This window comes from Danio rerio, chromosome 13 (assembly GCF_052040795.2).
Source record: "Danio rerio strain M-AB ecotype USA chromosome 13, GRCz13ab, whole genome shotgun sequence".
NCBI lineage: Eukaryota > Metazoa > Chordata > Actinopteri > Cypriniformes > Danionidae > Danio > Danio rerio.
In genome coordinates this window covers 26,950,047-26,977,399 of record NC_141033.1, presented here as the reverse complement: position 1 = coordinate 26,977,399, position 27,353 = coordinate 26,950,047, and the positions used below count along the sequence as shown (strand labels likewise).

The 27,353-nt window shown below is 35.8% G+C and overlaps 1 protein-coding gene across 2 annotated transcripts in view; it reads right to left on the bottom strand.

Moving 5' to 3' along the window:
- The window catches only part of sertad2b (SERTA domain containing 2b), a 69,480-nt gene that overhangs the window by 18,161 nt on the left and 23,966 nt on the right, over nucleotides 1–27,353 (bottom strand). Inside the window, 1 exon segment of one of the 2 annotated variants that reach the window (NM_212794.1) lies at nucleotides 5,267–5,452. The exons of the other annotated variant lie outside the window; for it this stretch is intronic. The gene's annotated coding sequence lies outside the window, so the exon portion shown is untranslated. 2 annotated transcript variants of the gene reach the window in all.

Below are 27,353 nucleotides of genomic sequence, written 5' to 3'. Positions count from 1 at the left end.
GTTCAAAGCCTGTTCAAGTTCTTCTGTTACACATAAAAGAAGACTGTTTATATATAGAGATTTCCATAAATTAACAGTTTTCAGTATTTTGTGATTCATGTTTTTATTTATTTTTTTTATTATTTATGCTTTTGATTCACAATATGAGACCTTGACCTTTCTTCTGACAACTTTTAACCTTAAAAAGTAGAAAGAAGTGGCTTTTATGAAAATTTTTAATAGTTTAAAATGATATAATACCTGAGTTGATGTTGCATATTATGCTAAAATAAACCTTGCAATGAACCGCCAGTACATTTTACAGCTTAATTTCTCTTTATATTATTTATTAAACATTATCTTATTTCAAACTACTAAAATGTCAATAAAAGTCACTTTGTTGAACTGTAGAGTTGAATTTTCAACATCCAAAGTAAACAGAGAGGAGATTAAGCTCCCATAATGCAATACACAACCATAAATAAATGGAAAATACAAAATACGAAAACTGTTAATTAACAGATACTTGTATAGTGTATTTAATACTCACATTTTATGAAACATCTTCCTTTGTGTTCAACAGAAATAAACTTGTAACTTCCGAATACTGAATTTTAAGCCTTTTATATGAGAACTCATGATGACTGACACTGAACATGCAACCAAAAGATGAAGAAATTGAGAGAAACAACTCGGGGATAGAAGCAATACAGACATGGAGAAGGCAGAGAGAGAAATGATACAAGAAGAGTGAGGGATGTGTGAGACGGTAAACATAGAGCGACTGAGACAGACAGATGGAGAAGGCCCAGACGCTACATTCTCACACAGCACCAAGCGAAAGCTGCAGGGGTCAGACAACCGTCTGACATCTTAAAAACTAACTAAACAACGTCTGTACAACTGACGCATACTGGATCTGTACTGTACCTCACCAATGTCTACTTTAATGTCTGCCTTTACTCTACTGAAAAGTTACATAGTGAACATTCAGGCATCTGTTGCTGGACTTCTGCTTATTAGAATATAAAATTAAGAGTAATAAAAGCAAAGATTAATAATCAGGCAAATGATCCTTCACAATGTGACTAAATAAAATTTAGAATTTAAATTTAGACTAAATTTAAATTTAGAGAGCTGATAAAAACTGACGCTTTTCAAATTAGCAGATGAGGTCTTGCTTGTCACCTTTTTTTGGCCAATATGACTCTTAAGTAGGGCCAGACAGAATCTGCAGACCTTTTTTGCTATTTCTGCTGAGAATTTTGTAAAAAATCTACAGATTTATGTGGAATTCACTCATCATATCACACGTGCTGCTGATGATGTGACAATAAAAGTGATTTGATTTGATTTGAATGATTTTAGGAGTATCATAACTAATAACCTAATATAAAGAATATATTTAAAACTTTTATTTAATGATTACAATACAAATCCAATTAGATCCACTTGTTTAGAAAACAAACCAAGTCTTTCAAATAATATATCTACAGAAAGACTTTACAATGTGTATTGTAAATAAATAATATGCACATTTTAATATCATTAGTAATATATCTAAAAAAATATTAGTGAAATGAATTTAGATACTGAATAAATATAAATTTACATACATTAACACAAGGATTTACATAAAATCAAATGGGCTAAAAATCTGTGGATTTCTGCGCGTGCAGATTCTGTGTGGGCCTAGCTATAAGCACTAACAATATTTAGTATATACAGTTGACGTCTGAATTATAGCCCCCCTGAATTATTAGCCCCCCTGTTTATTTTTCCCCCCAATTTCTGCTTAACTGAGAGATTTTTTTCAACACATTTCTAAACATAATAGTTTTAATAACTCATTTCTAATCACAGATTTATTTTATCTTGGCCATGATGACAGTAAATAATATTTCACTAGACATTTTTTCAAGACACTTTTATACAGCTTTAAGTGACATTTAAAGGCTTAACTAGGTTAATTACTGTAGGTTAACTGGGCAGGTTAGGGTAATTAGGCAAGTTATTGTATAATGATGGTTTGTTCTGTAGGTTATCGAAATATATATATATCTTTAAAGGGCTAATAATATTGACCTTAAAATGTTTTTTTTCTTTTTAAATTAAAAACTGCTTTTATTATATCTGAAATAAAACAAATAAGACTTTCTCCAGAAGAAAAAATATTATCAGACATACTGTGAAAATTTCCTTGCTCTGTTAATCGTCATTTTAGAAATATAAAAAATGGAGAAAAAAAAAAATCAATGGAGGGCTAATAATTCTGACTTCAACTGCATATTTTAAAATCTTGTAAAATAATAAATTATCTTTTACTAAGCAAAAACTCATCTATCTTTTCAGAATTACAGTAAAAACATAAGTAAAGTGAATAATTTCAATCGTAAACTGCTCTCTATTTTAATACAGACTTAAATAGTAGGCCTAATTTATTCATGTGATAATGAAGCTGAATTTTCATTTCTCCAGTCTTCAATGTCACAAATCAACCTATTATGCTGATTTTGTTCTCAAGAAACAGCCTGTCATATCATTAATGATGAAATGTTGTCACTTCATATTTTTGTGATTTTTAATTAAGGAATCTTTGATAAACATAAAACTAAAGAGTACATTTGCAACATTATTGTTATTTTTATATGCTTGTGTACATTTCATTTGCTGTATTAATGCACAAATAATATGTACACAAATGTTTTCCTTATAAAACATGCTTTTAAATACTTATTTATATAAACTTAATTGGCCAGTGCAATTGGAGTGGAGCCTTTATCAATCTATTAGCAAAAAACAGCAGTTGTATGGCGGTCTCTCCAAATGTAGCATAGATGAAGTGGGTGACACTCTTCATAGCAGGCAGAGCTGTGGGTCTCAGTCTCAAAGAGCAGCAAAGAGGCGGCACATACTCCGAGAAGCTTCTTTACGTCAGCAAGAGTAACAGGACAGCCCACATTACAGATTTCCCTACAGGCACTGAATGTTACAAAGCACTATATCATGCACTCACACACACGCTTTTACATTACATTGGAGACCTCATAGGATGTCCTATGCATAAACATAAACAGTTTGCATTTATTTAAAAAGTGTGCCACTAAAATAGTTCCATAATTAATTTTTGCTTCTGGATTAACTACCTAACATGTTCTGCAATAAATGCAAAACAAATCCCCCCCAAAACAATTACGCGCAATATAAGTAAGGGCAGATTAAACTTCTCTAAAACGTCTCCCTAACGCTACACTCCTGTTAAAAAACAGCTAAATAGTAGCAGAGAGGAACGCAATTCAAACCGGTTTGACCAGAGGGACAGAAGTCTTGGAGCACTGTGTGAAGGCGTAAGACACACACACATACACATACACATACACGCACACGCACATACAACAAAACTGCACACACCATTTAAACAAAAATAAAACTCAAGCAACAGGTGATGTGAAATGAAACCAATAAACAAAAAATGATTAGTCTTCCTCCTTTAACTGCTTGAACTTATCATATCTAATTTTGACCAAACAAACTGAAAGACAAACTATTTGTAAATAAAACAAGTTGTATTTAAAAGACAGGTGTCATCTCACAAATAATTTAAGATTTGCTGTATAAACCTAATATGAGCACGGCGCAAGATACAGTAGCTTTCTTATGTCCACTCTTTTTAATAAACAATATAATGTCTAATAGATGGGTTCTGGACACCGAATAAAATCAGCTTGTGACAACATTAGTAATTCATTAAAGGACAAAACCTAATTTTATGTCTGTGACTGTGTTGCAGGAAGGAAGTGCACATTTTAAGATGAGTAAACAAAGAGTGCAACATGTAAATGTCACAGAGTCAGTCTTTTTTGTTAAAAGAAAAAAAGCAGACAGACGAAAGCTGGAGTTGCAATCTACTTTTCTTAATGTGAACCATGCGTTGACTAGAAAATCCAACTGGACCTTGATCCTCTGAATTTACTGAGTGTGAGTGTGTGTGTGTGTGCGCATGTGAGTTACTCGGACTTTGATTGCCAGTGTGTCTGACAAGGAGAGCAACTGCAAAATAACTGCTGCTTTGCAACGCCACAGATTTCACACACTTCTAATATTATTAAGGATAAAGAACAATGAATTTAAAGAGACAGTTCAAGCAAAAATTCTAATTTACCCACCATTTACTCACTACGAAGTGCTTTCAAGTTTTTGCGAGTTTCGTTTTCTTTCCTTTTCAGTCAAAAGATGACATTCTGAAGAAAGTTGTAAACTGGGAGCCTTTGACATCCAAAGTAAAAACAAGATATGTGTGACTGAAGTATATATTAGCTGCCAGTTTCCAACATTTTTCTAAATATCTATATCTAAATATAAAGAAACTCAAAGAGGTAAACCACATGAAGATGAGCAAATGATGCCACTACAGGATGTGATTTCAAAAATTAAGTTTAAATTGCAATGCTAAATTAAATTAGCAAAGTAAAGACTTCAACATAAAGTCAATGTCATAAAGAGTCATATAGTGACTTGTCTCTCACAATCCCCCACTGCCATTTTCCAGTCTGTAAATTTGTTCCATGGTGACCAAATACACTTATTTATCTGATATCAGATGGCAGATGGCAAATAAAAAACATTCAATGTCTATTTGCCATGCATTCAGACACTTCCCATTTACAAATCATGTCTAACTCAACAGCCAAGTGAACATGCAACTTTTGCACACAGCCAGACTACAGCTAGACACAGCTAGACTATCATAAGGCTGTAACAATATCTTGTTTCCATTCATTTAACCTGTCACAATAATTCCACACTTTCAACTTCATCAGCAGTTCAATTCAAAGTGGCTAGAAAGTGAAAGAACAGGCTGTCACATTGTATTTACTTAAAATGAAGAAGCTTTTTAATGAGTTGAAATTTGTGTAGTTACACTTAAACACGACATCATGTTTTATCTCAATTTCTTTAAAAAAATATCCCTTTTTCAGTGCATCTGTCTGTCTGGATCTCTGTCCCACAGACAAGCTCTTCGGGATTTAAATTTTCAATATCAGTAAACACACAAACATCAAGAAACATGCTGAATTGGATTCAACAGTAGAGTCAGTTCGTCCACAGAGCGGTTCTGCCTCGGGTTTCGACGTGCCTCTGAACTTTCAGAAGAAGCAGCGACCGCCAGACAACAATGCAGACGAATAGCCTACATGTATGACTGTTGCCTCTGCTGTGTGCAACATCAGTGACGCCACGACACTTACATGATCTCAGTTAACCGTGAATATAAGCTGGCGCTTACCTCGTCTACTTCAGCCGGGGAAATAAACTGAAGCATCGGGATGGATCTTTGTTTTATCGTGGACAGTCCGCAGCGATGAAAGTCCCGCAGCTGACGAAAAAGGTCGCCCGCGAGTTTGTGGAGAGAGAAAAGGACAGCAGACTCTCCGCGAGCCCGGAGTCAGTCACTATGACCGACACAATCGCCTTCATAAGCGAATGACGTCGAGTGGGACTGGAGCTCGACTACACGGAGCCCGAGTGAGAGCCTCGGTGAAGTCCAGCCCCTACACACGCAAGCGCTCCCTCCACGCGTCCACCCACTAACTCTCGGGCTGCGTCTCATATACTAGCCTGCTGCCTACCTAGAGCGCGCCGGGAGAGCCCTGCGTCAGTTCAGTTGACGTCTAACGCGGAGAAATTAAGTAGGCTGCTCTGGAGGTTTGAAGACACAGTCACAGTTTCTCTGTTAACACGCAGGTATTGGCTTGAAGAAATGAGACCGAGAAAAGTTGCTGTAATCTAGTCTGTCTCGCTTTTGAACCTTATAAAGACTAGCTCTTAAAATTAAGCATTTTTTGGTTAGTAAAAACGTCCTTAAGCAAAAAAAAAAAAAAAAAAAAAAGGCTAAATAGCATTTTTTGCAGGTAAAATTACATTTCATTTGTTACTATAGGTTTATTACAAAAAATGTATAACATGAGGATTTTAAATGTAATTGTTGCAATAATTGCTGAAGCTTTTATTACGATACAGTTACAACATAACCCTAATCTGCAATGAAACTTTAATAACTAAAAGAAGTGCTATTTGTGTTGCATTATTGGAGCAACAAAAATGTTCAGCTCTCAATGTATTATCTCACAAAGCATTGTTAGAAGGATAATTGATCCAAAAAAGAAATTCTGCATTAACTCATCCCCTAGTAGTTCCAAATCAGTGACTTTCTTTATTCTGTTGAACACAAAAGAAGGTTTTTTTTTTTCAGAAAAGCTGATAACCTGTAACCGTTGATATCTATAGGAAAATCTAATATGGAAGTCAATGGTTACAGGCTATCAGCTTTCTTCAAACTATCTACTTTTGTATTCAACAGAAAAAAAGAAACCCATAAAGATTTGAAACAAGTAAAAGGATGAGTAAATGATGACAGAATTTTCACTTTTGGGTGAACTATCTATGAGAACTGACATGACAATGCATTATTATCGTATTACTAACTAACATTAATAAAAGCAAGGTTAATAAATGTTGTAAAACAGAATTTAAGGACTGCATTAAGAAATGTTATCAAACCAAACCTGTTGTAAAATGTCACTGGAAAATACGTCTGATCACTTGTGTAACAGGGTTGAAGTATGAGCATGAGGAATGCAGTCAACATGACGGTTTGTGCTAAAACTGAAAACAAATGAGATTATTTACTTGTCTTTGTGCTATGCTGTAGTCCAAATGTTATTTCAAAATTTTAAGGAATGCTCAGTTTTTTGTATAAGGGGAAAACATTGTGCATCCTCATACTTGCCAACAAGGCCTTGTTAAATGGTCTAGCACCACAATATTTACCAAAGCGTTTAATCCCATACACTCCTATGTATGCTGGTCACCCTGGCTTAAATATATGGTAGCATTCTCTTCATTGGCACCTAAATTATCCTATGATATTCGCAATGCAGAATCCCTTAGTATTTTTAAATCATCTCCTAAAACCTACTTTTTTAGGATAGCTTTTATTTGACTTTATTGGACTTTTATATGATTTTTAGATCTATTATTATAATTTTATGTGTTTTTATTTTATTTATATTATTACGTGTTTTTGTATTTTCCTTGTGTCTTTTACTGCTGCACATTTTAAAGTGCCTTGAGATGTTACTTTTAAAGGAGCTATAAAAAAAATATTTATTATAATTATTGTTGTTGTTATTATTATTATTATTATTATTATTATTAATGAACACTATTTAAACATTACACGACAGCACTCAGGACCAGATGTGTCATACGTTTCTTTTTTGGAACAAACAAACTGAGTGTAATCAAGTGTAATCTGCCATGCAAATAGTTATAGTTCAATACAAGATAGATTGCATGTAAAAAAAAATCAGAAAGGATGAGCAATTTATAGTGCAAAACGCATGCTTGACCCTTGTTCAGAGCAGCTACTGTATGACCTTTCTGATGATGCTCTTATGGAGGCAGTGAGCTTTCAAAATGCCACCACATGGCAGGGAAAAGCACTGCATGGCTCACATACTGTATTTCTGCACATTAACAGATAAAACAATACAATTCAAATGGATAATAAACAGCAGGCAACGGCTTCACAAATCTTGTTGGCAAATTCTGGCCCACACATGCAAGATAAAATCAAATGCGTCTTTCTGTAAATGTTTAAAAGTGGCCAAATGATCGCTTTGCCAGATATAAATACACTCATCAGTTTAAACTGAACACAAGATGACATATGAGATCATAAAAGTGGCACGCTGCTTTTCAGCAATGCATCATCCCTGAATAAAACGGCACCACTGTCTGCTCTTATTTTTAGACTTGATCCACTGTATTTATGTGGCAATTAAGCATTATTTCCAAAATAAATGCGCAATCCAAAACACATAAATAAACTTTAGTGTCTCTCTAAGGGGACCGGCTAACACAGTTTGCACAGTTCAGCAATGCAGTGTAATTTATTGCCACCGCTGCAATAACACAAGGCACAAATCCGCACGGTGTGCAGCGTTCATGTATTCACCATCATCGCCAGTGTGTTTGGAAATTAGCCTTTATTTTAAGCCTGCAGCGTGTTCAGATTTAGGGAAGTCAGTTCAGGATGCTGCCCTTTGCAATGATAGAGAAAGCCTGGCATACTGTAAAAACAAAAACAACAACGCAAAAAAATAAATACTTCAGTAAACATCTAAAGTCAAGACAGAGGTAACTAGAACAAAATGTCTTATTAATTAAGCTATGGAAATTATTGTCATTTTCATTAAGTTTAACCTGTTAAAATAACTAAATAACAGAAATGATAGGTAGACAGACAGACAAGTAGATAGGTACTTATTAAATAAAACAATTAATCAGTTATTACAGTTGATAAACATATGACTTAAACCATTTTACATGAAGAAAACATAAACTGAAAGGCAGTTAATTTGACTTTGTTCTAAGAACTACACTACCTGACCAAACTCTTGTCGTCGATCCCAGTTGTAAGAGCAACAAACAATAACTTCTAGTTGATCATTTGGAAAAGTGGCAGAAGGATTTTTTTCCGATGAATCATCTGTTGAACTGCATGTCAATCATCACAAATACTGCAGAAGATCCATTGGAACCCACATGGACCCAAGATTCTCACAAAAATCAGTCAAGTTTGGTGAAGGAAAAATCAGCCCAATCACTAGACATGAACATTATTGAGCATGTCTGGGCTAAGATGAAGGAGGAGGCATTAAAGATGAATATAAAAAATCTTGATGAACTCTAGAAGTCCTGCAAGAACGTTTTCTTTGCCATTCCAGATGACTTTATAAATAAGTTATTAGAGTCACTGCAGAGATGTATGGATGCAGTCCTTCAAGCTCATGGGAGTCATACACAATATTAATTCTTTTTCCACTGCACCATGACTTTATATTTTATACTGTACACTATTTTTGTTAAATGAGAAGACTTTTGTCAAAGCAAAGTCAGACCTTTCTGTTCTAATTAAATAATTAAAAATCAAGGCATGATCATATTTTATTTTGGTAAAATAAGTGTAATCTAGAGGCTTTGCTTTTCATATAAGCCACTTCTGATACCAAATGATCAACTAGAAGTCAAGTTATTATTTGTTGTTCCTAAAACTTGGGTAGGCGACAAGATTTTTGTCACATATAGGCATTTTAAAAACAAAAAATGATAAATATCACAAAAACAGCAAACAAAAGGTTGTCGTTTTAATAATGAACACATTATCTTCACCTTATTTCATCTCACTGCTAAATTAATCAAAATAATAAAACTCATTCTTATTTTCATTTAGTTTAAACTTGATTTGCTGGATGTGGCGACTAAAACTAAAGTAAAAAATCTAAATAAATATTATTATAAGCCTCGGCTGGGACAGTTGGCGTTTCTGTGTGGAGTTTGCATGTTCTCCCTGTGTTGGCGTGGGTTTCCTCCGGGTGCTCCGGTTTCTCCCACAGTCCAAAGACATGTGCTTTAGGTGAATTGAGTAGGCTAAATTGTTCGTAGTGTATGTGTGTGAATGAGTGTGTATCGATGTTTCCCAGTGATGGGTTGCAACAGGAAGGGTATCCGCTGCGTAAGACAAATATGCTGGATAAGTTGTCGGTTCATTCCGCTGAGGCCCAGATTAATAAAGGGACTAAGCCAAAAAGAAAATGAATGAATGAATTATTAGGCATATTAATAAAATCTATTAAAAAATCCAAAAAAATCAATATGATAAAATTATGTTATTTCACCTAAAAAGGAAACATTTCTACTTTTCATTTACTGTAGTTTACCTTGAAGTATGCCAAAAACGATTTCTCATTTTGGTTCAGCTTTATTTGATGTAATAAAATGACAAAAACAAAAAAAAAATCATTTAAACTTCAAATGAATAAAATCCATAGTCAAATTAAAACAACTAAATTACACACACACACATGACAAAACTCAAATTTTAGTCTTAAAATATCATAAAATAACTAATTGAAAGTATTAATAAAATCTACTGATATATCTCAACGATACAAAAAAATCAACATTTCCTCATAAAAACACTCATGTAGTACCAACACTCCCCTGTATCTGCAACAGCAGCACAAAAACACCACTGGAGCAGATGTGCGACAGACAGTAAGCGGCGGTGTGAATCCACGTTCCTCTGCCTGTCTGCATGTTGTTATAAATGAGGAGGAGAGCGCCGAGCAGAAGGGCTTTCTAAATAAAGATTTCAGGTCAAAAACAGGAAATGGCTCAGTGAGCAGTCGAGGTGCTGCAGGACGCCGAAGTGCTGGCCACTGGGCGGCATCTACAACATCCCCTTTGTTCCCCAAAACTACAAGCAAGGAAGCGCGGCCCGTCCCATTTCTGTCTCTGTCTGGATTCCTCCTGCTTTGCATCTCTTATATATGTGGTGACAGTGTGTGATCATTTGTAAGCTCCCAAAAACGGGCTCTTCGGAAGGAAAATTGAGCATGGCACGAACAGTGTGGGCATCCATTAAAAAACACATGAGTCACTGTAGCAAATAATGAAAAACTGCTTTATTTCCTGGACAAGTCTTATAGTATGATGTGCAAGTGTCTCATTTTTAACTTGAGAATTAAAAAGAATCATAGAAAACAAAATGTAATTTTTTTAAATGAACAGCTGACATTTCTGTGTGGAGTTTGCATGTTCTCCCCGTGTTCACATGGGTTTCCTCCGGGTTCTCTGGTTTCCTCCAGTCCTAAGACATGCGCTTTACTGTAGGTGAATTGAACAAACTAAATTGTCCGTAGTGTATGTGTGTGAATGAAAGTGTATGGGTGTTTCCCAGTGTTGGGTTGCGGCTGGAGTTCATCTGATGCGTAAAACATATGCTGGTTAAGTTGGTGGTTCATTCCGCTGTGGCGACCCCTGATTATTAAAGGTACTACGCCGAAAAGAAAATGAATGAATGAATGAATATTCGGGTCCACACATCAACACTTGATGTTCTGCTTTTATGAGTGTCTGTCATCTGTCATTGTAAATTCTCCAGCTTGCTAAAGCAGGAAGGATTCTGATGCCTGTTAATGGCTGCTAATCCGTTCCTCTGTGCTGTTGTTATGGTTGTTTTGGGGATTCTGCCATCCTTATTTTTAAAATGATTTTTAGTAACTCTAGATTTTGTCCTTAGTGTAAAGAGGCCTCTACTCACCTTTCCTTAAGTCTTACATGTCTTTTTTTATGTTGAACAACAAAATATTTTAGTCATATCACTTCCATACTGTTCTTTTGTTGATTTTGATTGCTACTGTTGTCTGAGTCGTCAGCTGATTCTATAATCTGAATCATCTAAATTATCTAATCTCAGCTGAATCACCTAAAGATTCATCTTTTTTTGTCAACAATCCTATAACTAACACCCTCTATTCTATTTTATATATCTGTCTTTCCATTCATCCATCCACCCATCTATCCATCTATCTATGTACAAGTGAATTTTTTATTTATTTATTTTTTAATATTTACTAAATGATGTGTAACAAAGCAAGGTAATTTTCACAGTTTGTCTGATAATATTGTTTCCTTTGGAGAAATTCTTATTTGTTTCAATTCGGCTAGAATAAAAAGCCATTTTTAATTTTTTAAAAGCCCTTTTATAAGCTATAAGCTCCTTAAGCTATTTTTTATATCATTATCATTATACAATATCTTGCCTAATTAACCTAACCTGCCTAGTTAACCTAATTAACCTAGTTAAGCCTTTAAATGTCACTTTAAGCTGTATAGAAGTGTCTTGAAAATTATCTAGTCAAATATTATTTACTCTCATCATAGCACATATAAAATAAATCAGTCAGTGAAAATGAGTTATTAAAAATATTATGTTTAGAAATGTGTTGATAAAATCTTCTCTCCGTTAAACAGAAATTGGGGAAAAAACAGGGGGGCTAATAAATCAGGGGGGCTAATAATTCTGACTTCAACTGTATATACAGATGGATATATGTGTGTGACAGAGTGTATGTTTGTAAGATGTTTTCCAAATGTTGAAAGCATTTGCCAAATGAATACATGTAAACGTAATTTTAGGCTCATGTTTAGTAATTTTTAAAACTGAAATAAATTTGATTAGTACATTTTTAGTTTCACTTTCAATTATCAATAATAACAGGGAAAATACAAAGATATAGTTAAAAGTAATTTTGTTGGTTCCAGAGAAGAATGAGTCATAATTATCGAGTATGAAACAATATAAGGTTGAGCGAAAATAACTCAACTGTAGACTAGAGGTGTAACATATTACATATTGGGGATTTTTTTCTGTGCCACAAAACTACTAAAACCTCTAGAAGGTGATGGCATCTTTCTTAATAAGTGATTCTCTGAATCGTTGAATCAAAATGGATGATGCATTTAAAAAACAAAGTAAGGGATTGCCTTTAAGAATAGATCATTGAATCATCAGAAACAGATTCATGCAGGAGCTAAACACTAAAGTGGATAAATGATCTTTTGGTTTTGTTTAGAATTATTTACATTGGAGAAACAGATAGAAAGAAAAACATCACTAAATTAACTTGTATAATTTTGATATCACATTTTGGATCATGCTGTCATTTTACGCAACTAATATTCTATAAATAAACTAATTTCCTACAAATCCTATACTCCCTTATTTATCAGCAATTGCCACAGCGGAATGAACCACCAACTGTTCTGGCATAAGCAGTGGATACCCTTCCAGCTATACAACTATTCCAGCATATGTTTTATGCAGCACGTGTCCTTCCAGCTGTACCCGAGTACTAGGAAACACCCATTTACTCTGACATTCACACACACTCATACACTACAGCCATTGTGTTTACCCACTTCACCTATAGCGCATGTCTTTATACTTTAGGGGAAACCGGAGCACCCAGAACAAACCCACGTGAACACGGGGAGAACATGCAAACTTCACACAGACCTGCCAACTGGCCCAGCTGGGACTTGAACCAGTGACCGTCTTGCTGCGAGGCAACAGTGTTACCACAGAGCCACCGTGCTGCCATTACGTATTAAAACAACAATTACAAATGATCAGTCAACAAATATCACACACCCCAAGTAAACTTCCCCTTTAAGAGAACAGCAGCAGATCAATAGTTTGTGCCAGCCTGAAGTAAACACCAACCCCTTGACTCTACGATATGATGACAGATATTTGGTGTTGATATCAGCAATGGCGGTGTGAAATCGCACTGCTCATTTGCAAACAAAAGAGGTGCTTGATTGCAGTGCTGTTAATTACAGGCTCTTGAGTGTCCCGACTAAACTATTACTAACCCACAGTCCACTCCAGTCCTCCTCCTCCTTGCTCTTGGCACGTCTGTGTCCCTCATTATCTAATTTGGCTCATTATCATGCAGACACACTTCAGCAGGGGTTGTCCCCACATCGTAACGTCACTACTGATTGTGGCCATTGATAAATAGCTGCTTGTATCACAGGCTTGGTAGAAAGAGCCATTTACACCGTTAGAAGACTGGTAAGATTTAATAAAAAAAAACAAGTTTCTTGCATTTTCCCATACAATACAAGAACGGTAATGCTGTTAAAGGTTACACAGTTTTTGAAATGTTTTCATATACTGTATTTTGTAATGTAATTTATTTCAGTGTTGACAAGCTGATTGTTTTTTGTCTGCATTTATATGATCTTTCAGCAAACCTTCTGAGAATATTGCTTGATGTGAAATTTCAGGTTAACACTATCAGTATTTTATCACGGCTTTTTTGATAAATCATATACCTTTAATATTATTTGATGAATGGGTAATTCTAAAGAAAAGGATTTTTAACATAAGTAGTTTTTTGACATTATTAATGTCTGTCACTATTTAATTTAATTCATTCCAATTCATTAATTTATTCATTCACTCATTCTTTCTTGTTGAAAAAAGTATACATTTTAATAAAATGATAAAATAGTAATAATGATGATCTTGACACCATAACAAATCAGTCTCTGTGCAATAAAAATGTTTCTCCTAGTCTTGAGCTGGTTCAAAACTAGTGAATAAATAAATAGATCAAATAAAAATTGTTCATTAAAATATAGAGTTAAAAATATATGCATGTTCATAAGCACACATTGATAGACTGCTACATTTGAATTAAAACAACGACAAACTTTAAATGAAAATTAATTGAAAAAACATCAGTTTACATTTAAAACCATTGTGTTATTTAGCATAAAACAAGCTTTAATTTATAATTTATAGATTTATTAAATGGTTAACCTTTTTTCTTTGGGCCCTAAAATAAGTTTTGTCTGAAAGTTTTTTATGAGGTTAAGTAAAGTCCAGCTCACACTGTAGGATTTCAGCCATGATTTGATTGTCTGAGATAAATTTGAAAAATCCTAAAAGATTTCTGAAATCCTCAGCTAAAATCTTTGATCTTTGCTTGACATGTTCACCGACAGCCACTTCATGGCCACTGTGATCAGATTTTCCCTCCGATGAAGTTTTGGCAATGTCAGAAAGGTTCAGACACTTTCCTTCAGTGGGACAACAGCTGCGACGAGCGTCAATCCACAAATTAAATAGGAGCACCAAATCTGATGATACAATTCCCACGAAAACTTCAAACCACCATGGGGAAATTTCAAAACTGTTTGTTTCTCTTCCTGGTTTTATTATTGACTCACGCCATGTGCAAAATTGCCGCTACAGATTGTTGATGTTTACTGTGATGTACACTTCGGAACGCCGGATAGTGAAAGTGTGGCGAGGAGTTTTCTTCTAAGTTTGCCACATCTTTATTGTTGTTCAGTCTGACATTATGACAATTGAGATTTTACAGTGTGGCAAGGAAGTCATGTTTGTGCTGTCTGACATGCTACAATTGTTTAGGATTATTAAAAATTTCACAATGTGAGCCACACTTAAAGGGGTGGTCCAGAGTGCATTTTTAGAGCTTGGTTGTGTTTATAAGATGATAAGCAATGTGTGCGCTCATGCTTCATTTGTAAAAAAAAAATCTCGTATTATTTTATTTATCTTACTTTGGTTAAATACTGCTACTCAGCTAACATGAAAATGACTGCCATATTTCCTAGTTCTTCCGAAAGGCCTGCCCACAAGAGGCTCTGATTGGCCAGCTAACATAATGTGCTGTGATTCGAGGATTGTCTCCACGTCCCCAGGAAAAGCGTCACGCCCCTACAAGCACGTGTGATCTCACTAGCCCAGATGTATTCTTCTTTGTAGTCCCCAAACTTTGTTTGCTTAGCTAACTCTGTTAAAGCCAATGTCTCCCTTTGCATTGAACTTTGAGCATATTACATTCAGAGATGTTCACAGATCTACATTACATATCAAATAAAGTTTTAAATTTGATATCAAAGTGGACCACCCCTTTAAGTTTAGCAGATCCAAAATATTGTTTGATCAGTAGTCAGAAAGTTTATGGAAAGTCACCCTTAACAGAACCTACTTTAATAGGTGTGTGTGTGTGTGTGTGTATTCTTTACTGGTGATTTTATTGTACGCTTTTATGTGTGTATGTATTTTTAACTGATGATTTTATTGTATGCTAATCTGTTTGTGCGTATTCTTTACTGCTGATTTTATTGTACAGTATTCCCCTCAATACAAAAAAAATAATAAAATCTTCCAATTTTTCTTAGAGATTTTCTAGTGAGTATCGCCCATTAGCACAAAGGCTGGGGAAGGTGAGAACTTTAAGCCAGTCTGAAATGCGATTCCCTTTTTGTTCTTTATTTATTCATCATTCTCCATGCTCAAGCCAAGTCTGAGGTGCACCACGTGCCAGACTGTCAAACCAACACGACACGATTCTCCCCCACATGAATCCAACTGCGCACTTTCCCTACATCCAACATTACAGCATCAAATCCCAATCACCCGACCCTCCCGTCCCACTCCAGAACAACACTGCAAACCCCAAATCACACAACACTTTAAGAAAGAGAAAAAAAAAAACAAGGAGACACCGAGTGTGTGTAACAAGAGTTAAAGAAGAGAAGACAAGATAAAGAGCGGAAACCCTAAGAAAACCGATATTTAATTATAGGGATCATCTTAACGCAAGCATGAAAGGAAATTTACTAGCAATTCGCTGATAACAGTTATTTGGAAATGTGATCGCTTGATAACAATCATTATCCGAAAAGCGAAGGAGCGGAAGATAAATGAAAAAGGGTTATTTTAAGTCATCCATCATGGCTCTCCCTAAGGTGATGTGTGTTAAAGCAAAGAACAACAGGCCGTGCTGCGCTTTAAGAAGAAAAAAACACACACACTGAACTTTGTGTACACACGCTTATGTTTTATCCCATTTCCATGGTGATCGCGCAGAACAATATTGATATAACGCAGGGTTTTCCTGCCCTCCTCCAGATATTTTGCACGTCTCACATGAACACACGTTCACATAAATACACTTACACACCCCGGCTGGAGCAAAACCAACGCAGTGATGCTTGTGGTTTTGGAAGTGGTCTCCATATATGACAGGACACCATACATCATGCTGTTTTTCTCTTTCATTCGGTGACTCTCCTGGCCGGGGCTGGAGAACTTCAAAAACGCTGGAGATGTGTTTATTGGGAGCCAACTTTTTGAGTGGACACAAAGACCTAAATCGAGCGGAAAGGTCTTACATTAGCGGCATAAAGTTTTGGCACAGAGCATCCTCAATAAAATCCTGCAGGAAAAGGAAGATATTTCATTTAAGGTTGGTGCCACGACTAAAAGGAAATTCTCTGCGGGAGGATGAAAACGATCATAATTCAACACTAAGATGAAGTGAAAGGGTCAATGTTATGATGCTCATTATTTTTTTTGGACCACATATTTTAATTGATTCAGAAATACTAACTCATACATGCGATGACTTCAGTGACGAATGGGTTATTCACGTGAATAAATAACACTTAAATAAATAACATTTTGAATCACTTTTGAAGGCAAAATGTGCTTAAGAATGTCATACAACTGTACTGATGTACTTTTTTTATTTCATTCACTTTCGTCAATTGGTGAAGTTTCGTTGCTCGCCACTTTCACCACTGGCTTGCTTGGTTTGGGACTTGTGGAGCTGCGCATCGATGGATTTGCTCTTTAGTGTTTGGACTTTCAGCAGTGAGAATGAAAGCACACTCAACTGAACTAAACTAAACTTCAACTCTGAAAACTGGACTGACACAGTTTATATCTACTAGAACTTATATGTTAAGCTGCTTTGACACAATCTATATTATAACAGCACTATAGAAATAAAGATTAATAGAAAATTGAATTAAAGGTTATCATATTTAAAAAGTTTTTGGACATTACCTTTATTACTGTTACTGTTCTTAGGAAAACAAACCGTTAATGATAGCCAATAATAGTGATGCTATAATTTGACTGACCTAGACTCTGATCGCAATTTTATGATGTAAACAAGAAAGAACCAGAGTCCAAGATGAATGTGCTTGAGGCACAGATGCTATCAAAATTAACAAAAATATCCTACAAATTTATGAAAAAAAGAGAAAAAAACGACAATGTTTCTGCTTGCTTTTGCAGGCTCTTTAAATTGTTTATTTATTTATGTACACTACCTGACAAAAGTCTTGTCACCGATCCCAGTTGTAAGAGCAACAAATAATAACTTGACTTCTAGTTGGTCATTTGGAAAAGTGATAGAAGGTAGATCCTTCAGATGAATCATCTGTTGAACTGCATCCCAATCATCACAAATACTGCAGAAGTCTTATTGGAACCCGCATGGACCCACGACTCACATAGAAAACGGTCAAGTTTGGTGAAGGAAAAATCATGGTTTGGGGTTACATTCAGTATGGGGGCGTGCGAGAGATCTGCAGAGTGGATTGCAACATCAACAATAGTCTGAGGTATCAAGACATTTGTGCTGCCCATTCCATTACAAACCACAGGAGAGGGCAAATTCTTCAGCACTATAGCACTCCTTCTCATACTTCAGCCTCCACATCAAAGTTTCTGAAAGCAAAGAAGGTCAAGGTGCTCCAGGATTGGCCAGCCCAGTCACCAGATATGAACAATATTGAGCCTGTTTGGGGGTAGATGAAGGAGGAGGCATTGAAGATGAATTCAAATTATTTTGATGAACTCTGATTTCCTCCAAGAACTCTTTCTTTGCCATTCCAGATGACTTTATTAAAAATTTATTGGAGTCATTGCAGAGATGTTCGAATGCAGTCCTCCAAGCTCATGGGAGTCATACACAATATTGTTTTCTTTCCACTGCACCATGACTTTATATTCTATACTGTACACTATTTCTGTTTCTGTGACAAGATTATTGTCAAAATAAAGTCAGACCTTACTGTCCTAAATAAATAAAAAAAAAAAAAATTGCCTTTCATATGAGCCGCTTCTGATCCCAAAAAATCAACTAGAAGTTATTATTTGCTGTTCCTAAAAGATGGATAGGCAACAAGAATTTTGTCAGGTAGTGCATTTACATTTTTTATAAGCAAAGTCTCTAAGTCTCTAAATAAAAGTATGCATAAGTTTTGTCAAACTACACTCCGTTTATTAAAGCCTATTAAATTGTTGGTAACACTTTACAATAAGGTTCATTAGTTAATGCATTTACTAACATGAACTAATCATGAACAACACTTGTACAGCATTTATTAATCATAATTGAACATTTACTAATGCATTATTATTATCCAGGTCCATGGTTGTTAACATTAGTTAATGCAGCATGAGTTAACATGAACTAACAATCAACTACTGTATTTTCATTTACTAACGTTAACTAACATTGTTTGTTCATGTTAGTAAATGCATTAATTAATTGTTAATTTTTAATTATTTGTTGTGCTTATTAATTTTATTCTCATTTAAAACACACACAACAATACTGTAAACAGTATTACCGAAGCATCTTCTGCAGCATTTCATTATCTGTTATATCTATTTTAAGACGCACAAATCCTAAACAGAGCATTCAAAGTCAGTGAGTCTCTCAAATGTTAAATTATTTGTCCTTTTTATGGCAAAGCTAGCAGAGGTTGTCAATGCAATGCCATGCAGCAGTAATAATTATTAATAATTCATGATATTTAAAAAAATTTTTAAAAATGTATATAAAAACTTGATGTGTAAACATATTTTCATGGTATAATGACTATTTTTTTAACGTTCCTGCGTAAATTCAAGCTTTCCTAAGTGTAAAACCTTTCAAAAACCAGTGATATGAGTACATTAATAATTATCAACCAACAGCACAAGTGTTTTAAATGAAAGTGTGTGTGTGTGTGTGTGTGTGTGTGTGTGTGTGTGTGTGTGTGTGTGTGTGTGTGTGTGTGTGTGTGTGTGTGTGTGTGTGTGTGTGTGTGTGTGTGTGTGGACAACAAAACATTTTCACGTGACTAATCTCCCATAATGTCTGTAAAAAAACGTGTTGGACTAAAAGCATAATTACATGGGCGAGCACGAAAAACTAAAGCAAGTCTTTCTGGTGTGTGTCTGTGCTCTTAATGCCCAGTGAATTATTGCATTCCTATAGTGCTATTCATAGACTCACGGCTAATGTAACTGCACCAAACCCACGTTGGGAGAGACGCTATAATTGCAGAAAACAGGTACGCTTCTTTTACAGTGGTCACACTTGAAGGCAAACATTCCCCTATCATGACATGGGCTGACTAATTCAATAAACATTCCAGCATCGGACACTGTACTGTTTTCTGTAAACATATATGATATCTCCTTTTCTCACGTCATGTTTCCTACTGTACAACACACTCTGATTGTACAAAAAAAGAGTACAAATTTATTAATATTGCTCATAGCAGACATAAAAATACCATGTTTTGATCAACATGGCTACATCAAACTAAAAGAGTTTCAAAACAGCAGGTTTCAAATGAAACAGATCAAATGTCTTGATGAAAAACAACTCATGGCATAAAAGCAATCATTTTGGTATTTAGGGCTTCTGCATGCCAGCACCTCCGTGTTTTCAACATGTCTCTTGTGTTTTCAAAACCGTGGGCTCCTAAAGAATGTCTCAAATCCCAATTTCCATGTTCTTCCCAATTCCCATCCCCTGCCCCCCTCCTTTTAATTTTGGTATTTTGTGGTGGACCACTTCGGTTATTTTAGTTTCTGTATACTTGCTGAAAACACTACAGCATTTGTATCCGTGTCTGCTCTCTCTAAAAACGTCCCGTTGAAGAGAGAGAAGCTGCAGATGTCACTTCAAAACATCAAACACACTCAAGTGAAAGGCACATGAGCGCTTGGGATTGTGGGTAATGAAATGATTGGACGACCCTGGACTGAAGCCACTATGGAGATGTCACTAGGGATAAGGGCTACACCAATTTTGTCACCAACATCAATAATAACCAAATTCGGAGATTCATGACCCTTATTTGTGTCTTGTAAAACAGAAATATGACACAATAATTACATATCTGTAGTCCAGACTCCCTTGAGCCAGGCCATTATGGGTACACTGTTGAGCCTGGTCAGTGTGGTTGCTGGATCTTTGAATATGAGGAGGAGTCTGTTTACAATGGCTGGAGGAAGACCCCTGCGGAGAGAGTTTGCTGATCCAGTAAGACTTGCTACAACACAAACACAACATTAAGAGCCACATACTTTGTACTAGTAACTTTTGTTTTGGTGCACAAAATCTCACAAACTGTGCACATATTGTTCTGTTAGCTAAAGCACACTACCTGACAAAAGTCTTGTCGCCTATCCAAGTTTTAGGAACAGCAAATCATAACTTGACTTTTAGTTGATCATTTGCTATTAGAAGTGGTTAATATGAAAGGCAAAGGCCTGTAGATTATGCTTATTTTACCCAAATAAAATATGTTCATGCCTTGATTTTTTATTATTTAATTAGGACAGTAAGGTCTGACTTTGCTTAGACAAAAGTCCTGTCACTTAACAGAAATAATGTATAGAATATAAAGTCATGTTGCAGTGGAAAAAGAGTTAATATCGTGTATGACTCCCATGAGCTTGAAGGACTGCATCCATACATCTCTGCAATGACTCCAATAACTTATTAACAACGTCATCTGGAATGGCAAAGAAAGCATTCTTGCAGGACTTCCAGAGTTCATTAAGATTTTTTATATTCATCTCCAATGTCTCCTCCTTCATCTCACCCCAGACATGTTCAACAATGCTCATGTCTGATGACTGAGCTGGCCAGTCCTGGAACGCCTTGACCTTCTTTGTTTGCAGGAACTTTGATGTGGAGGCTGATATGAAAAGGGCATCACAAATGTATTGAGACCTCTGCAGACCTATCGCACGCCCCCACACTGAATGTAACCCCAAACCATGATTTTTCCTTCACCAAACTTAACTGATTTCTATAAGAATCTTGGGTCCACGCGGGTTCCAATAGATCTTCTACAGTGTTTGAGATTATTTTGAAGCAGTTCAACAGATGATTCATTGGATATATCTACCTTCTGCTCAGTGGTTTAAAGTAACTAATTACAAATACTCAAACTACTGTAATTGAGTATTTTTTCTCAGGAATTGTAATTTACTATGTAGTTTAAAAAATGTGTGTTTACTTTCCCTTGAGTACATTTTTAGTGCAGTATCTGCACTACTTTCCTTCAACCTGCAGTCAAACTTTATTTTTTCTGCCTATGGGGATTAGAAAAATCAGTCCTGTGATTCCTTTCCAATCAAATTACACATTGAAAGTAAATCGCATCATAATGAACTACCTCATGACATGGGCGATTTTAAAATAGCAGCAATCTGTTTGGAAGCATTAAAAGTGTCCAAGAAGATGCCCAAAATCTCTACACGCATTGACCTAGAGACTGTTTAGATGCACGTCACAGAGGAGAAGATCACGGATGTTTACTGTATGATGACTAAAATGGCCTTAAACAGTCAGCAGGCCCAAGACGTCAACATGACGTCACATTGACGTTGTACCCCAACGTCATGGGGACTTCGCATTTTGTGTGGAAATGAAAATCGGGTTGACGTCAGAACTCAATGTCAGGCTAACGTCAATGTCCAACCTAAAACCAACCAAATATCAATTTCTAATGATGTTACGGCTTGACGTTGTGTGGAGATTACCACTGTGACATCTATCAGATGATGGTTACAATAACTGATGAATAAATGTCAGTATTTGATGTCAATAAGAGGTTGGTTTAAGATGTTGGCTCGACGATTTTAATCACTTTCTAACACAACCTAAAATCAACCAAATATCAACGTCAGATGACATCATTTTTGGACATCAAAAAAAACGTTGTCCTTAAACACTAGGTAGCCATTGAATTTTGGTCACCTGATGTCACAACCTAAATCTAACCTAATATTAACGCCTAATGACGTTGTGTGCCTGCTGGGCAATAACTACATGCACTATAGAATGTTACATTTACACACACATGCACTAATGACATGTAAACGCATCAGCTTTTAACAGCGTAATACTCACTACTTACTACTCTTGAGTACTTTTGAAAGGGCTACTTTTTACTCACACTTTGAGTAATATTTACAACAGATACTTTTACTCTACTTTCACTACATTTTTAGGCAAGTAATGGTACTTTTACTTGAGTCTGATTTTTCAGTATTCTTTCCACCACTGCTTCTGCTACTCTTGCAAATGATCAACTAAATAACAACTTTTATTTTTTGCTCTTACAACTGAGATAGTCGACAAGACTTTTGTCAGTGAGTGTATATCAGCTTGTCACTGAAACCATTTAAGGGATAGTTTATAGAAAAATGTATAACTTCATTTAAGTGGTTCTAAACTTTTGTTAAGTCTTTAATTCTTTTGAGTAAAATGCACATACTCAGAGCCTTACTATGCTGTTGGCATTTTTAAAATGTGGCACCAACACTGACAAAAAAATGCTTAGATAGAAACATGCCCTTAAAGCATAGGTCTCGAACTCGATTCCTGGAGAGCCGCAGCTCTAGACAGTTTTTCATTCATTAATTCATTCATTCATTTTCTTGTCGGCTTAGTCCCTTTATTAATCCAGGGTCGCCACAACGGAATGAACCACCAACTTTTCCAGCACGTTTTTATGCAGCAAATGCCCTTCCAGCCACAACCCATCTCTGGAAAACACACACACACACACATTCACTACGGACAATTAAGCCTACCCAATACACCTGTACCGCATGTCTTTGGACTGTGGGGGAAACCGAAGCACCCGGAGAAACCCCACGCAAACGCAGGGAGAACATGCAAACTCCACACAGAAACACCAACTGAGCCGAGGTTCGAACCAGCAACCTTCTTGCTGTGAGGCGATAGCCCTACCTACTGCGCCACTGCCTCGCCTAGACAGTTTTTCTCCAACCCTTAATCAAAGACAGCTGATCCAAGTAATCAAGGTGTTGACTACGAGAGACTATTAAGCAGGTGTGAGTTGAGTTGGAGGTGGTTGGAGCTTAACTATGCAGAGCTGTGGCCCTCCAGGAATTGAGTTAGACCAATGTCTTAATGCTAACCTATATTAAAAGCCAAAAACTAAAACATAAATTCAGATTTACATCTGGATCAAGACCAAAGATATTCAATTATATTCCGAATTTCAATGCACATATTTGGGAAAAATCTAACATTGCGATATCTTGTTATTCTGCAATATACTGAATACAATTTGACCAAATGACTTGAATATATATATATTTGAAAAGAATTTATAATTTTATATTGATTGGGATGATTCTGTAGGGAATTGCATCTGCATAAAATATAATAAATAATCTACAAACATAGATAATTACAGCAAATACATTTAATAACTCACTCCCTTTCCTCTAGCTTTTTCTCTGGTTGGCACAGCGGATATGTCTTTTCTCACACAGACACAGGGACAATATGCATGCAAACTCGACAGACAGGTCTGTTTGTCCAGATGGGACTCAAACCAGTGATTTTCTTGTTGTGTGACAACCATTCTAACTACTTTGCAGCCCGTTTTGGAATTGCATTTTGTTATAATTTGCTTCACCATAGGGGAAATTCAATTAAACAGTTTCTTGCTGAGCAAACGCTCTGTCTTTATATTGTCCGACTTGAGATGCTTCTACAATTAAAAGCTAAGTATTTTATCAAGATATATTTTAGTCATCGTGCTCTCTTTCTTCCCCTTATTCCACAGTCATGTGATTAGTCACACTACAATCAATGAAAGCAGTTAAAAAGTCAGTTCATAATGTAAATATGTGGATTTCCTGGGTTTCTCCATGTTTGGAGTTTCCGCATAAGAGTTCCCTCTGGGCTTCGGAGGAGATTTACTACTGATCACACAACCGTGCTTCACTGACAAGATGTACATGACAATTACAGATTAATCAAAGAAATTCATTATTTGTTTAGAATAATTGCCCAGTCCTAATTAACACACACTCATATGACATTTAGGACAAAAAATTGCAATAAAAGAAATAATTTGAGTGCAAGTCCACCTTTGGTCAGTGTTCTGTTAGGTGGACACAAGCGTTCATTTATTTTCTTTCACCATGTACAGTAGGTGATTTTTGCCAGTATAAACAATTCATTCATTCATTCATTTTCTTTTCAGCTTAGTCTCTTATTTATCAAGGGTCCACCAATTATTCCAACATATGTTTTACGCAGCGGATGCACTTCCAGAATGGGGAAACACCCATACACTCACATTCACTCACACTTATTCGCTACGGACAAATTTTGTTTACCCAATTCGTCTATAGTGCATGTCTTTGGACTGTGGGGGAAACAGGAGCACCCGGAGGAAACCCAAACGGACACAAGAAAAACATGCAATCTCCACACAGAAATGCTAACTGGCCCAGTTGGGACTTGAACCAGTGACCTTCTTGCTGTGAGGTGACAGTGCTAACCACTGAGCCACCATGCCACCCTATAAAGAATTTAATTACTCTTTTATTTAAATTCGTAATTTACTTCCTAAGGATTGGTCAATAACTTGTTGTGCTTTGCAGAGTGTGTGTGTAAAATGAACAGGAAACAACTTCTTGCAAGATATCTTAAAGGAACAGTTTTCATTTTAATGCAACGGCGCTATTCGAATTACTTTGTTGTTCTAAGAATAATGTGTTTTACTGCATAAATACATTGGTGTGTTCAAGTTAGTTAGATGACTATAGTAAACACAGTCTGTAAATCAGGTCTGACAGCATTACAATGAGCACAAATTTTGGCTTCTGCATTCCGACTACACCGTTAATAATACCAGTTTTCTAGCACGCGCTCATCTTTGTGTTTATATAGATCAATCAAGCTGTACTTGTAACAAATTTAGGTAAATGATACAGAGCAAATCTTTGCGAATGCTCACATTAACAATTACTGTACCAATGAAGTGTGCAGGTCAAACTGTCAAGGTAGGAGTGATGTTATCTTTTAAACATTGATGGCACTCAGTCAGCATAACATTTGTTAGGTTGTCATGAGTGATTAAGCAGAGTTTATGATCGCAAAAGAAGTGAATGATTTTGTGAATTAGTTTTTATTTATTTGATCAATTTTAAAATTTTTGTTTCGCAGCTTTCCTTCAGTGTATACACTACCAGTCATAAATTTGGGGTCAGTAGGATTTTTAAATGTTTTCAAATGAGCTTATCCTGCTCACCAAGGTTTTCATCAAAAGTACAGAACAAATTGTAAAAGTGAGAAATGTTATTGCAATATAAAATAACTCTTCAAAAGTAGTTTCTAATTCAATGTAATAATTGACTCCAGTGATTCAAAAGATTATATTCTGTTGATCACGAAAGAAGATATTTTGAAGAATGTTGGAAAGCTGTAACCTTTGACATCCATAGTAAGACAAAACAAATACTATGGAAGTGAATGCTTTAACATTTTTCAAAATAAATTCTTTTGCGTTTAACAAAAAAAAAAAGCAGACAGGTTCGTGACAAGTGAAGGTTCAGTAAATAATGAAAGAAATTTGAGTTTTAGGCAAGTATAACTTTAATTTAATTTAAGTGATAATATTCTTAAATTCTTTATCAAAAAGACACTTTTAATATATTTATTGTCAATTGTAATAAATCCAATTAATTTTTTAAAGTTAGAAAAGGTAATAAAATTGTTTAATAAACCTCAATAAACCGACTTCAAGTAGTTTTTATTCACACTTTTCACTCTCTACATCTCATTCCCTTTCTGTGAAACTACATTTCCCAGCATGCTCTTTAGCACAAATCCATCAGAAGTACTTTGCTACATCGGTCACTTTTCTTTGTACTAATTGTACTCACTTACACAGCGACTACCTGACCTTCATAAGAGCACTAATGCCTCCTTCAGTTAATATCGCCTTCCTTTTCCCTCTTTTTTCCTCTCCCTGACACACACACACACACACACACACACACATTAGTCTGCTGTATCTGTGCATGTGCCTCAGGGCTTCTCCGGCAGAGTGAAAGAGAAAAGCTTTGGCCATCACAGCTGTTCCCAATGCTTTAGTCCCCATTGCTCAGCAACAGAGAACAAAACAAAAGCACATCCCTCCCCTCCAACCCTTTCCATCTCCTCCCATCCTCTCCAGCACCACTACCATATTATGACCCATTCACACACACATACGCACACACACACACGCACACACACCCCTTCTGTCCTCTTACCCTCACCCCTCCCTCCATACTTACACACAAACACCAAGTCCTTTGTCCACATTCACTTGGCAAAATATATATTCTGCACTACCAGCGATTAGGAGTGTAGCCAGAACAGTAGTGGGAACAGTAGACAACTCATGTTCTGCTGAAATTAACCAATAACCACACAGATCTAACTGACTCAACATACCAACTTTTGTTTTTGTTGTGTTTCACTTGCTGAGGAGTTTAAAGGGACAGTTCACACTAAAAAAATGAAAATTCGGTCATCATTTACTCACCCTTGACTTGTTTCTAAACCAGTTTGAGTTTTCTTTTTGATCTGTTGAAGACTAAACGGGGATGTTTTGAAGTATGTTGGAAACTAACCATTGACATCCATTGTAGGAAAAATACACCTTCTGTTGTGTTCAACAGAACTATCCCTTTAATATCCCTCCAATCTGTCATCATCGTAAATTTGGGAAATCTGGAGTGAATATTTGAGGCTTGCAGAAATAAACACTTTATTTATGGATTATGGCATGACAAAAGGATGAATGGGATGAGGATGAATATAAACACTGAGAGTTATGAGACAAGACATTATTTTAAGGCAAATATTACATAAGTTCTTCCCTTCCGTATGGCTCTGTAAAGATGATCATGCTAGATACAGTGAAAGACAGTCAAAGACTCAAGTACACAAGAGTTACAAACTCAGCCAGTAATATATTAGTTGAAGAAAAACTCTAATGTCAACTGATTAGGTACA